Source organism: Asparagus officinalis, chromosome 9, assembly GCF_001876935.1.
Source record: "Asparagus officinalis chromosome 9, Aspof.V1, whole genome shotgun sequence".
Taxonomy (NCBI): Eukaryota; Viridiplantae; Streptophyta; class Magnoliopsida; order Asparagales; family Asparagaceae; genus Asparagus; species Asparagus officinalis.
The window spans coordinates 49,835,650-49,849,623 of NC_033802.1; the positions used below are offsets into that span (position 1 = coordinate 49,835,650).

Here is a 13,974-nt window from a genome sequence, read left to right on the forward strand (position 1 = left end):
GCGATGGTGACGCGTTGACTTGTTACCAGCGGTTGAGCTAAGTTAGATGCCAATAACACCAGGGCATTCGTGTGCGTGTTCTTGGAACGAAGCACGTGCTCAATGCAGAAGCTTTTGAATGATTCGACTAGTTTGATGGCCGGTTTATGACACAGGATTAAGTCGTCGTTTCTGACTTCGTATTCCCCTGTTATCTGTCTGACGATGAGCTGAGAGTCACCGTAAGCTTCGAGATGATTCGCCCCTAACTCCTTAGCGAAGTCGAGTCCAATGAGTAGCGCATTGTACTCAGCCACGTTATTGGTACGTGGCTCGGTTAAAGAGAAAGCTGGTGGGTAATACGTGGTTTTGCGGAGAAACCAAGACCACCCTCACTCCTGCGACGATAGACCCACTCGTGCTTACGCGAGATGCTCCGTCAAAGAATAGCTGCCAAACGTCTCCCTGCGAGGTCGTGTTGACCTCGTGGGCCTCGTCTGGCATGTCTTTGAACAAGTCAGTCTTCGACTCAAGTGGATGATTAGCCATAAAATCACAGATTGCTTGTCCTTTGATAGACTTCTGCCGCATGAAATGTGTGTCGTAATGAGACAGCAAGAGTACCCATTTTACCATGCGCCAATTTAAAGACCCAGGCTATGTCCTGAAGACTCGGATGTGATTCATCCGGGAGATGATGTGTATGGTTTGACTAACAAGGTAGTGTCGCATCTTTTGAATTACAAACACTAAAGTCAAACACTCTTTTTCGACCATAAGGTATCGTAGTTCGGCTCCTTGTAAGGTTCTACTCAGATAATAGATGCCCTGCTCGTGGCCGACGTCGTCATTCTGTGCTAAGAGGGCGCTAAGAGAATGTTTCATTGCCCGCACATAAATCAGGAAGGGTCTCCCCGAGATCGGGGCCGCCTCAAGAGATAAGTATTGATCTCATCGAACGCTTGTTAGAAAGACTCATCCCATATGAAAGAAACACATTTCTTCATCAGCTTAGAGAAGGGTTGGCACTCACTCGAAAGATTTGAGATGAAGCTTCGGATGTAAGCCAGACGTCCTTGTAATCCTCTCAATTCCTTGAGATTCCTGGGTGGTTGAAGCTCTTGAATAGCTTGCACCTTGTCAGGGTCTATGTGAATTCCCTTTGTCGTGACAACGAATCCGAGGAATTTGCCGCTCGACATCCCAAAAATGACTTTGTGGGGTTCATCTTGAGTTGATGGGCTCGCATTAGTTCGAACATCATTCTCAGGTCATGAAGATGATCTCCTTTGCTGCGACTCTTCACAACCAAGTCATCTACGTAGCATTCGACTGTCTTTCGTAGATGATCCCAAAAAATTGTGCTCATGGCACGCTGATAGGTTGCGTCGGCGTTCTTAAGTCCGAAGGGCATAACTGTGTAACAATACACCCCTATTGGAGTTCTGAACGAAGTGTGCTTCTCGTCTTCGGGGTCCATCTTGATTTGATTATATCCTAAAAACCCGTCCATGAAACACATCCTTTCGAACCCACAAGTATTGTCAATGATGACGTCTGTGATGGGTAAAGGGAATTCATCCTTTGGATATGCAGCGTTGAGGTCTCTGAAGTCGATGCAGATACGGATCTTTCTGTTTTTCTTCAGGACTGAAACAATATTAGACACCCAATTAAGGTGTTGTTCCTCTCTGATGAAGCCTGACTCGACCAACTTCTTCATTTCGGCTTCAATCGCCTCCATGATTTGTGTACGAAACCGTCTTTGCTGTTGTTTGACAGGTTTGGCGTCCGAGTTGATGTTGAGGCGATGCATGACGATCTGAGGATCAAGGCCAGGTATGTACTCGTAATTCCAGGCGAAGACGTCAATATATTCCCGGATGAGAGATATATGGTATTCTTTCTCCTGGGGAGGTAAGTTGTCGCTAATAAATATGGGCTTAGGATTAGCCTCGTCTCCCATATTTACTTAGAGTATCTTGTCCTCCGTGGTTGGTTCACGTTGTTCAAACCTACCACTCCATTAGGCACTAACGTGGCGATCCCATGCTTCATCATAAAGCGGGGTCTGGTTATCCTCTCTAATTTCAACGGGATCAGCTGTAGCCATGTTGACTGTGAGGTCCCTGAACAGATCTCCCACACTAACATCTGAATCCCACATCGAGGATGTTGACAATGATTCTCCGGAAGGGCCGTCTTCGGAATCTTCATCAAAATTATAATATAACTCTGATGAAGAGGAGGTGTAACCCAATCCTCTTCGAGTTTTGCCGAAATAATTATCGGGCTTTTCTTTGGGAACATAAGCAGGTCGGACGAGTGTCTTTCGCCCTTTGTCGTAGTTCAAGCCTTCTTTGCGGGTGAAATCATAACTCATGCTCTCCATCACACGCTTCGCGATTTGATCGTAGTGTGAGAATTAAGGAGCGGACTCGTCATCGTCTCACTCGTCTCACATTGTACGTATAGGCCGGTCTATCCTTCCAAAGATAATATTTTTCTGATAATTACCTCGGGCGGGCACTACTAAGGCGGCTTGTGAGGACTCGATCGTTCGTTTGTCATAGACAAACGACGAATACACGGGCAAGTGCAAAGAAGAGTTGCTATATAAATCTGCAACCAAATTGCTAAACTCGTCATTACTAGACTCTGAACTAGACGACAAGTAAGCAAAGTCAGGATCTTCATTCAGGATAAAACCGCCTGCTTCGTCAGCGTTGGTTATAACAAGGCCTCCATAGTCGATTACAATTGGTTCAATGTTATTCAAGACAAGACCCTCGCTGCACTCAGACTCACTATCGGCCTTGTTGCCACTATCAGGTTCCTCGACCGGTGGCTCGTTGCCCGATTCAAAGTCCTAGTAGAGTAAAGAATCGGTGAAGTAGCAGGTCACTTCCGTCTTCATGTAATATGAATCGGTGAAGTAGCAGGTCACTTATCAGCGACCACCGTCTTTACTTGATCACGGTCGTCCACATACTTCAAACACTGATGCAATATGGATGAGACTATCCGGTTGCTATGGATCCATGGCCGACCTAATAACATGTTATTGGAAGGCTCCGCATTGATGACGTAGCAGGTCACTTCCGTCTTCATGTCGCCTAGCCGGCACTTGAGGCGGATCTTCCCCAGCAGCTGAGTTTCGGTGGCGTTGAAGCCAAAGATGGTGATAGTCGTTGCAAACAATCGCTTTTGAGGCACCCCCAAGTGTTTGATGAGCTTCAAGGGGATAATGCTCAGTGCAGACCCTTGATCTACTTGGAACCTGTCCACTCGAGAGGAGCCGACGTATCCTATGCAGTACAGGGGTCGGTAATGGGATGTACTCTTGATGAGCATATCCTCAGGAGTGAAGGTAATGTAGTGAATCTGCTATCTGGATGTCTGGTAACATTGTGGACACTATTTCTTTGCGTCTTCTTTCGAAGTATGCGAGAGATGCGGGCAAAAGCCTCTGAGTCGGCTAGTACCTCCCGTAGAGCTTCCCGGGTAGACTTGGATAGCCGCAAGAGCTCATACAGAGTGATCATGGCTGGAATGTTCTTCAGCTGTGCGAGTAGGTCGAACCGAAAAGGGTTGACCGTTTGAACTTGGATTGTCGGGATTCGAGTGGATTGTTGGTGACGGTCCCACTGGTGGTCTTGCCGGACTTTTCGTTGTTATAGGGTAGTTCTTGGAAAAGTCCTTCCCTGCTCAGGTAATCAAGGCGTCTACCTCATTGTCAGAATCAGTGAGGGTCGCTCCACTGCTCGTCGTCGAGATCAGAATGAACCCACATCACTTGTCCTGAAAGCAATGTCTGTGGTACCAGACCTTTCTTTCGTTGATTGTGAGGATCGGCATTGATAATCTTCAGTTCCGCCATAGGGATGGGTACAACCCTTGCTGGTGTATAAATTTCAGGAAGATCTATCCCGAATTTAAGAGTTATCATGTTTATAGCCACTTTCTTCTGCAACTTTTCCTTCTCTAGGACCCCCGTGTCGTAAAGAGCTTGCAGCTTATCCTTAATGATATAGCACTTGGAGGTATGATGACCCAAAAATTTGTGGTAGGTACAGTAGTTTGGATTATCTGTTTTGTTCACGTCTTAAGGCTTCGTGATCTCTGGCAGCTTGATACTGTTGCTCTTGAGGAGAGTATCGAAGGTAGCCACAACTTAGTCTTCCTTGAAGTCGTATTATCTCGGAGGGCGCTGCTCAAAAGACTTAGGCTTCTGTCTCTTAGCTGACTTAGGGGCCGGAGTAGAATCGACAGCCATGATCTCTTTCCCCCTCGATCGAGAAGAGTTTCTGGGGGCACTTGGTTCTGAAGCTCCTCTTTTAGATCGAGGCTCTTCGGCTTCCAGCCTTTTGATCATGTTTTTCACCTGTTCGCCTTGGCGAACAAGTTCTTTCCAGGTTCGGGTTTTCACCACATCGACCTTGGATAAAATATCGATCGAGAGATTGTTGCGACACATTTCGATCATAGTGCTTTCAGGGACTTGGTCCCAGCAATGAAGCAACTGATTCCTGAATCTCTTTATAAAATCGTTGACCGACTCTGTTTTCTTCTGTTTCTTAGCAAGCAGAGTGGTCATCGACACTTCCGTATCGTCGTCGAAGAACCAGACCAAGAAAAGCTTTTCCACATCGGTCCATGTTTTAATAGAGCTTGATTCCAGCTTGCGGAACCATTCAAAGGCTACCCCCCTTAAGGTGCTGATAAACAGTCGAGTGAGGATAGGATCATTCCCAATGAGAAATCTTGTTTGAAACAGGAAGTATATATGTTGTGAGGGAGACCCCTTGCCATCAAACTGGACTAAGCTCATTGGTTTGAACTTTTCCGTGGGAACTGTATCTCATTCGACTGGATATGGCCTGACAGCCCCCAGCTCGTTCATGCTCTTCTGAAGCTTCATGGCGTTGAGTTGACTTTGGAACTCATCGAGCCTCTTGTCTCGGGGAGTGCTAGCTCTTCCTGAAGACTTGGATGAATAATCCGAACGCGATCTGTGATTATCTTCCTCCTCAGTTGCATTAGGAGGAGTAGGCTCCCGCTCTTTGTTTTTCGAGGATCTTCGCCGATTCTGCAAATTCCTCTTCTTCTTGTTCAGAAGTTGTCCCATCATTTCCTTGAGGGAATTGATGGTTGCTTGCTGCTCCTCGACTCTTCTGACAATGTCATCAGAGCCGTCCGCCATGTGCACATTTGCGTGCTTGCCATAGGCTGAACATGAGGTCTGAGACATTATCGTCGCTGAGCATGCCTCATCCTCGTTATCGTAGATAAGCGGCAAGCGGGCATAATCAAAGGGGATGGCAACCCCGTTTGAGTACGCATGAATTGGTAGACACCTTCGCGCTCGACGGGGAGCCAGTTCAATCCCGGGGAAAATTCCGGATCCGATGAATCCGAATATGTGGATTTCCCCTACCCTGTCATGTTGACTATGGCTGCTGGGAGCTCTAAGTCATCAACAGCTCGCTTTTTTTGACGATTGCGTCTCCTGCGAGATGGTATTGACTGCTAGGAAAGCCTCTCGAACACTGATGGCCTCGGTGTATCGGTACACTGGCAATCAACAAGTACTGTCAGAATAAGCCTCTCGCAATGGCACTGAGGATTTGCCTCGTGAATAGTGCGCTTTGCGAGTCAGATGATCCTGGAGATCCCCGTAGGTTGTTGGTGACAACCCTCAGCGTCAGAAAGACCAAACGTGCAATCGTGTGCAGAAGGTTTAAAAGAACTTAAGTAGGAACACTTGAAAAATTCCCCAAGTGTTGGATTCAGGCGAGCTTGCCTTGATGGGCGAGGTCGTGTTTTCGGGCGAGCTTCAGCCTTCTGGCGAGCTCCGACTGCTTGTTCATTCAGGCGAGGTCCGCCTGTTTGGCTGGTCTTTGCTTCGCCTTTTGGACCAAGGCATGCTTGTGGGCAAGGCTTGGGCGTCAGGCGGGCCTGATGGGGTTCTCCTATTTTCTTCAGCTCGCCTGACTTGGTGAACTCGCTTTATCCGGGCTGTTCATTAGATCCGAGCACTTTGTCAATAGAGCGGAGCCCGCCTGAGTAAGGGGGCTCGCCTGAATTAGGAACATGGCTTGAAAAGCGAAGCCCGCCTGATTTGGGGGTTCGTCTGAGTTACTAAGTTCGCTCGAATGTAAAACTTTGCTTATAGAGCGAGGCTCGCCTAAAATGTCAGGCTCTCCTGAAACGCCAAGTTCGCCGGTTTTGGGAGCTCTGTAAGACAGAGCGAAGCCCGTCTGAGTAGGTGGGCTCGCCTGATAGGCTCAGTTCGTCAAAACTGAGAACTTTCTTTCTCGCTTGGCTCTTCTCAGGCCTGAATAGTAATTCAGGCCATCATAGGAGATGAAGGCTTGTGCTTCTTGGAGAGATCCTGTCGTCGTCGCCGTTGGGCTCTCTTGGAAAGAGGAGCGTTCATGTTGATGACGAAAGTGTGGTCCGCGCCGTTACGAATAGTTGTCTCCTCTTGCGTTAGGGGCTGTGTGGATTGCTTGGCAACCTAACGAGCAGCTCCCTAGCTGGTCTGTTTGGCCTTTGGCTCGGCCTTGGTTGGTTTGGGGGAGATAGAACCCCCTGCCATAGCTCGGGTAGAGCACTCAAGCGTGGTTGCCTCGGCCACTTGGGGCTGGGCTACACGCACGACTCTGTGGCGTCTGCGAGATGCATTGCAACTATAGGAGGATGAAGATAAGTACTCCTCGTACTTAGTTTGGTCGAATTCAATCACAAGGGACACGACTATCGTCCCCACCGTAATTTCATCGAATTGCGCCACCACCATTTCTCTTGAAGAAATAGTTACTCCAACTGTGATCGTCATCTTCTGTAGGGGAGTAAAATTTGGTTCTTAATGGAGGTTTTTATTAATAAGAATTGCTTATTACAAATCAAGAATCCAAAAACTATAACAGAAGCGAAAAGAATGCTCTTCTTGTTTAACGTGGGGTCTTCGGTAGCAATAGGACGCCTCCCTCGAACGGTTGCGTTGAGTTTGCTTCTCTTGGACGATCCGATCGAAATTACGGTTGAGCTTCAGTATACAGTAGAAACTCTTGTGTGATTGAGTTCAACTACCCGAGCTTGATGAGTATCAATACCGAATGCTTAGAGAAGACTAATATGCAAGAGTTTGCAAAGAGCCAAGAGTCTCAATCTGAGAGTTCAGATTAAGCTACTTCAACAATCCAAGCTTTTGCTTGAAAATGTTCAACCAAGCTCCCAAGATGCCCAGCCGCTCAAGCCCACAAGACAAGCCAAAGGTCTCTGATTGAAGGGTCCTGAAAATGCCCTGCCTCCAAGCCTTTTTCAAAAGCCCCTTTCATGTTGCCAAAAGTGACTTATAAATAGGCAAGGAAAGGTATGGTCAATCCATTGATTTGTGGGATGTGATCACTTAGGGGTGAGGAACACCATACCCTTCCCTATAGCTGTGGGATGTGACCACTATAGGTGATGAGAGCCATGCTTCATCACTCAGGATGTGGGATGTGGGTAGGCCCACTCCCACAGGTAAGCGGCCGCTTGCACTGCTCAAACGAGGCTGGCAGGCTTATAGGTGAGCTTGAGCGGTGTCTGGATGCTCAAGCGAGCTTGCAGGCGAGCTTGGCGAACAGGCGGGGTCGGCTGACGGGTCACTCAAGCGTTAGGCAAGCTTGAGTCTGTAGGTGAGTTTGGTTCGTGTTGGCGAACTCTGTACAGGCGAGCTCGACTCGTGCAGGCGAGTCGAGAAATCAGGCGAGCTTGACTCGTGCTGGCGAGTCAAACAAACAGGCGAGATTGACTTGTGTTGGCAAGTCAAGCAGGCGAGCTTGACTCGTACGGGCGTGTCAAGCCATGTTGGCGAACTTTGACTCGTGCAGGCGAGCAAAGCGTGTTGGTGAGCAAAGCTTGCAGGCGAGCTTTGCTTGCTTTGAGCACGCATGCGAACTCAAATAGGCAAGATCTGAGTTCTTTTGTGTAAATGCAATTTTTATTGCCTACACGTGCATGTTATTAACAATTTTAATTATCAATTGCGATTGTGTTGTATTCTATTTGATTAGTGAGCGAGTGATTCCTTTGCCAAGTATATCTGCAAATCTATATATTACGAGTCGAACTTTATTAACAGAACAAATCATTACATCTATTATCTGAATAATTTACAAAGGTCTAAACTTAGTACGTTGATAACTTTTGCTTAAAAACCATCTAGAGCTTTACTTTATTCTCGAGCTTCCTGCCTAGATCAATCGCTTATTTGATAAAGTATTGTTATCGTTGTTCTTCATACCTGCATACACATTGTTTCACATCAGGTGGGCTCTTTGTTAACTGGAGCAGGGGACTAGGAGAGGAGATATCAATTAGAAGGTAGAGTGCGGGGTCTTAAAGAGTTGGTAAGAGCTCTTGTTTGCATAGGATGTGTGGAAATAGCGCAAGGGCAGAGATAGAGAAGAGAGGCTGAGGGTTAGGGAGGAGGGCAAGGAGGAGGAGGTAGTTGATACGTGTGTATCTTCTCTTCGGAACTTAACGATCCTCATGGGAGCTTGAGGATAGATGATTCTTATGGTAACTTGAGAATAGAGGTGTAAAACAATACAGTGAAACGCAGGTCGAAGCGTGAAACGAGAAGGCGAATCGAAAAATCGAACGTCTAGTTTTCAGCTCGTGAGTCAACTCATACATGCACATGAGTCGACTCATCAGATTGAGTCGACTCATACCTGTCATGAGTCGACTCACGAAGCCCAGCAGTTTTGCCAGAAGTTTCTGACCGATCGACTCATGACTGTCATGAGTCGACCTATGTATTATGAGTCGACTCATATATGCACATGAGTCGACTGATCGATGGTTTCCTGGTTAGTTTAGGTTTTTGTTTGCACGAATTCCTGTGAGGTTTGGGCTTGGTTATTTATCACTTTGCCATTCATGTTGTTACACCTATATAAGAGATTGTTTTAGGGTTTCTAATCAATCAGATGTAATCAAGGAGAGATTCTAATCAAGATAGATTAGGTTTTAGAGAGAATTGAGATTTTGTTTTCGATTCTAGTGAGATTGTGAGAGAGGGATTGATGTAATTTTTTCATATCATAATCTAGAGGGTATTTTCCTTCGCAACATACTGAATTATTCTTGTGTTTCTGTCATTCTTTTCTCAACCCACCTTTGATAATTTCGCGATCAAAGGTGCTCACACGGCGACGTATCAAGTTGGTATCAGAGCGATCAGATCCTGTGAAGGGGGCATCCTGTATATGGTTCTGACTCAATCGCAATACAAGAAGTTAGACGAGATTCTTATTTCATTGGAAGGGGTCCAGAAATTAAGGAATAAGAAGATGACTGAAGGAGATAGTTCAGCGAGGCTAGATGCATTAGAGAAACAGATAGAGACAATGAGTTTGACTCTCACACAGCTCGTCAATTTCTTCCAAGAAAAGGACAAAAAAGAGGAATCTTCTTCGAAAGGATAGAAGAAACTTATAGAGTCTGATGGAGAAGGCGAGGAATCTGATTCTGACAGGGAGACCGAGATTGTCAAAACTGTTCTGCATCAAGAGGGTAAAAATTACTACCAGAATTTGAAAATTAATTTCAAGGTGGAGATTCCTGTTTATAATGGGAGTGTCAATGTGGAGAAGCTCGATGATTGGATCGAGCGTATGGAGATGTATTTCACTCTCTATGGATTGGATCGAGCGTATGGAGATGTATTTCACTCTCTATGGATATTCATCCAAGGAGAAGATTGTGTTCATGACTTTGAAGGATGTATTTCACTCTCTATGGATATTCATCCAAGGAGAAGATTGTGTTCATGACTTTGAAGCTTTCAGGGAATGCGTTGACATGGTGAAAATCCTACTGCAAACAGGAGAAGAAGACGGTATCGTGGAACAAGTTTAAGGTGCTACTGAGAAAGCATTTCTATCCAGTAGGGTTCCTTGAGGAGCGTTAGTACAAGTGGTACAGCTTGGGCCAAAGATTCAATCAGACCGTTCAAGAGTGCACGACGGAGTTCCAGCAGCAGGCGATGGTTCTAAACATCGTGACGGACGAATACTCCATCTTTATGAAGTACATGGCGAGTCTGAACGAATACATCTGGAAGGAGATGAAGCTATTCACGGTCGAGTCTATTGCAAAGACAAGCGTGAAAGCTATTGCCATCGAGGGCAAGCAAAAGAAGAGCAACGAGGGAAATGGAGATGCAAAACAGACGGGAGGTGAGTCTAGTAGTTCCAAACATAATGAGGAGAAGAAGGGTGATCCAGGGAGAGCAGAACTGATTTGTAGTCACTGCAAAAAGACAGGACATATCGCTGATCGATACTGGGAGAAGTATCCTCATCTGAAGCCAAAATGATTGAAGAAAAAGGAGGAGAAGAAGGCATACGTGATAGCATAGGGTCCGAAGAAAGTTTCTGGGATGACAGAGCCTAACAATAGTCTCAATCTTATGGGGAAAACAGGCCACGAAAGAGGACAAAGACCCCCGAGAGCAGCTCTTTGTGCTGAAGTTGCAAGTGAAGACCAGTTTGGTTGATGTCATTGTTGATCCAAGTAGCAAAAAAAATTTGATATCCGAGGCATTGGTTCAGAAGCTGGGTCTGAAGACAGTCAAGCATCCGAAACTCTATCCATTGGGATGAATTCAGAAGGAGACGGGACTAAGTGTAGTTGATCAATGCACTATCAGATTTGCGCTCCACAAGTCGTATATTGACGAGGTCACGTGCGATGTCGTTCCATTGGATGTTTGTCAGGTTATACTAGGCAATCCGTACTTGTGGGATAGATACGCGATCTACGAAAGACGGGCTCAGAAGTACACATTCACCAAGGATGGTGAAAAGTTCATATTTCGTACGGCGTCTCTTCCGAGGGAGGCAAACTTGGCGACGATGATACGAGCGAAGAGGCTAGTGAATGCAAGCAAGAAGTTTGTCTTGCTGTGCATTAGACTTCATGGCGAGCCATCGAAAAGGAGTTGCATATTGGAGCGAAAAACGACTACGATGAGGCGAGAAACGAAGGAGTCGTTTTCAGTTGTATGTTGATATCAGGTTCCTAGCAAGGTCAGGTGGTACAGAAAAGATGGAGGAGCTCGTGAGTTTCCTCAGCTGAAGTTCTAACTTGAATGAGACTTCAAGTTCCTAAAAGGGGACCCATGATACGGGTGTATCTTCTCTTCGAAACTTAGCGATCCTCATGAAAATTTGAGGATAGATGATTCTCATGGTAACTTGAGAATAGAGGTGTAAAAAAATACAGTGGAACGCAAGTCGAAGCGTGGAACGAGACGGCAAATCGAAGAATCGAAGCGTCCAGTTTTCAGCTCGTGAGTCGACTCATACATGCACATGAGTTGACTCATCAGGTTGTGTCAACTAATGCCTGTCATGAGTCGACTCACGAAGCCCAGCAGTTTTGTCAGAAGTTTCTGACCGGTCGACTCATGACTGTCATGAGTCGACCCATGACTGTCATGAGTCGACCCATGTGTTATGAGTCGACTCATATATGCACATGTGTCGACTGATCGATGGTTTCCTGGTTAGTTTGGGTTTCTGTTTGCACGAATTCCTGTGAGGTTTGGGCTTGGTTATTTACCACTTTGTCATCCACGTTATTACACCTATATAAGAGATTGTTTTAGAGTTTCTAATCAATCAGATATAATCAAGGAGAGATTCTAATCAAGAGAGATTAGGGTTTAGAGAGAATTGAGAGTTTGTTCTCGATTCTAGTGAGATTTTAGAGAGAATTGAGAGTTTGTTCTCGATTCTAGTGAGATTGTGAGAGAGGGATTGTAATCTTTTCATATCATAAAGTTTGTTCTCGATTCTAGTGAGATTGTGAGAGAGGGATTGTAATCTTTTCATATCATAATCTAGAGAGGATATTTTCCTTCGTCACAACTGAATTATCCTTGTGTTCTTGTCATCCTCTTCTCAACCCACCTTTGATAATTACGCGATCAAATGTGCTCGCACTGCGACTCGTATCAGTGGTGGAGGGGGATACAGTTAATAGGGTGGAGGGAGAACTTGATTGAGTGGAACTTTGAGGTGTTCAATTTTGAGGGATGTGAGGAAGATATTGTGTAGTAGGACTTGAAAGAGGGAGCAGAAGCTTGTTGAAGGAGGCTGGTAGGGACCGTGATAAGGACTGAGGCTAGAGAGTTTTGATTTTATTGTTTGAAATTGGAAAAATGAAAGAAATATTCATCAAACATGACATGCCTTGCGATGTAGGTGCACTGGGTTGGAGGGTAATTACAATTATACCTTTTATGTTGAGAACTATAACTGAGGAATAAACAAGGTTTGGAGCAAAAATACATTTTGTATGTATTGTAGCGTCTAAGAAGAGGATAATATATGCATCCAAAGGTTTGTAAGAAGCAACAATCAGAGACTTGATTGTAGAAAAATTGATAAGGTGACCTGTGATTAAGAAGCATCTACAAAAATTTGATGATTTCCTGAGATTGTTGTATCGACAATTGATTTGCAGTTTACCATGAATCAAGTCTGTTTCATGACACCTCTAAGTAGGAACTCAATTGCTATCTATAAATACAACACCTCTAAGTAGGAACTTCGAGCTTGCTCTCATAGCAAACATTTATCACTTTTATATGGTATCAGAGCCAAAAATTGATCCTAGGACTATGTGATTTTGGAAGTGGGCGTGTAAAACATTGATTTGCAGTTGTTATATAACAATATAACTACTTACACCGTGTGATTTTGAAGTGGATGGGTTCAAAGTAAATGGGGGAAAACTTTGGCTCACATGTAAAATATCCCTTTTAGAAGTGAGCGGATAAAAATTAATAAGGATAAAACTTTAGGTTTGTATGTAAAAGACCTTTTAGAACTAGGTGGGTTTAAAAATCAATTGGGTAAAACCTTTGGTTTATAGACAAAAAGCCCTAGTAAAACTTTAGAAGTGAGTAGTTTAAAAGTTAATAGACAAATAACTTTTTTTCTAAGTGTGTGTGAGTTTAAAAGTACATCGGGTAAAAGTTGAGCTTATAGTCAATCCATCTATAGTTTGCGATAATGTGGCATTAGTGTGAAAAGCCAACTAAATAATAGTTTAAGCATTTCATTTAAATATACAACACATACCTAATTACCTAGAACAAAAAATATAGCAAGTTACATCATAACAACTCACTTTGTGTGACTTTTTTGTGTGACTTTAGAAGTGGGTGGATTCAAAAATAAATGAGGTTAAAGCTTTGGGTTCATAGGTCTCCTTCCTGAAAGTGGCCTGATTTAGAATAATTACGGATAATACTTTGGGTTTATAAGTAAAAGACTTTTTGAAGTGGATGCTCAAAAATCAATCGGGGAAAACTTTGGGTTTTTAAACAAAAATCCCTAGTAAAACTTTGGAAGTTGGTAGTTTAAAAATTAACGGGGTGAGACTTTGGGTTTATAGGAAAAATTGCAACTTAAGAAGTGGGTGAATATGGAAATAAATTGGGTAAAACTTTCAGCATAGATAAAAACAGAAACTCAGAAATTGTGGGTATAAGTAACAAATCAAAAATTGTGAGCTTATAGATAAAAAAATCAATTTGAGTAAAACTTTGGGTTTATAGACAAAAACACATCGTAACACTTTGGAAGTGGGTGGTTTAAGCCAAAGTTTTACCTAGTTTATTTTCATACCATACCACCTCTATTAGCTTCTGTTAACCATAATACCAAAGCCTTACCCGCCCCCACCGCCTCCGCAATTCCCAAAAAAAGTTTAAACATCTGACAGTCGCAGTCTTTTTTTTATCTATAAGCTCACTAACTTCTGACATTTTCATATAACCCTATAATTTCCTGAAAACTTTCCATTACCTATTACCCAAAGTTTTTACCAGTTTATTTTGCAAAACCCACCACTTCTAAATTGTATTTTTTACCTATACACCCAAAGTTTTATCCCCCCCGCAAAATGAATGTTTACAACCGCACG

General features: G+C 44.2%; 1 protein-coding gene across 1 annotated transcript in view; it reads left to right on the forward strand.

Annotated features, from left to right (window-relative positions):
• LOC109823438 overlaps window positions 1-13,974 on the forward strand; it is a 56,657-nt gene that overhangs the window by 27,527 nt on the left and 15,156 nt on the right. The gene's annotated exons all lie outside the window — the stretch shown is intronic.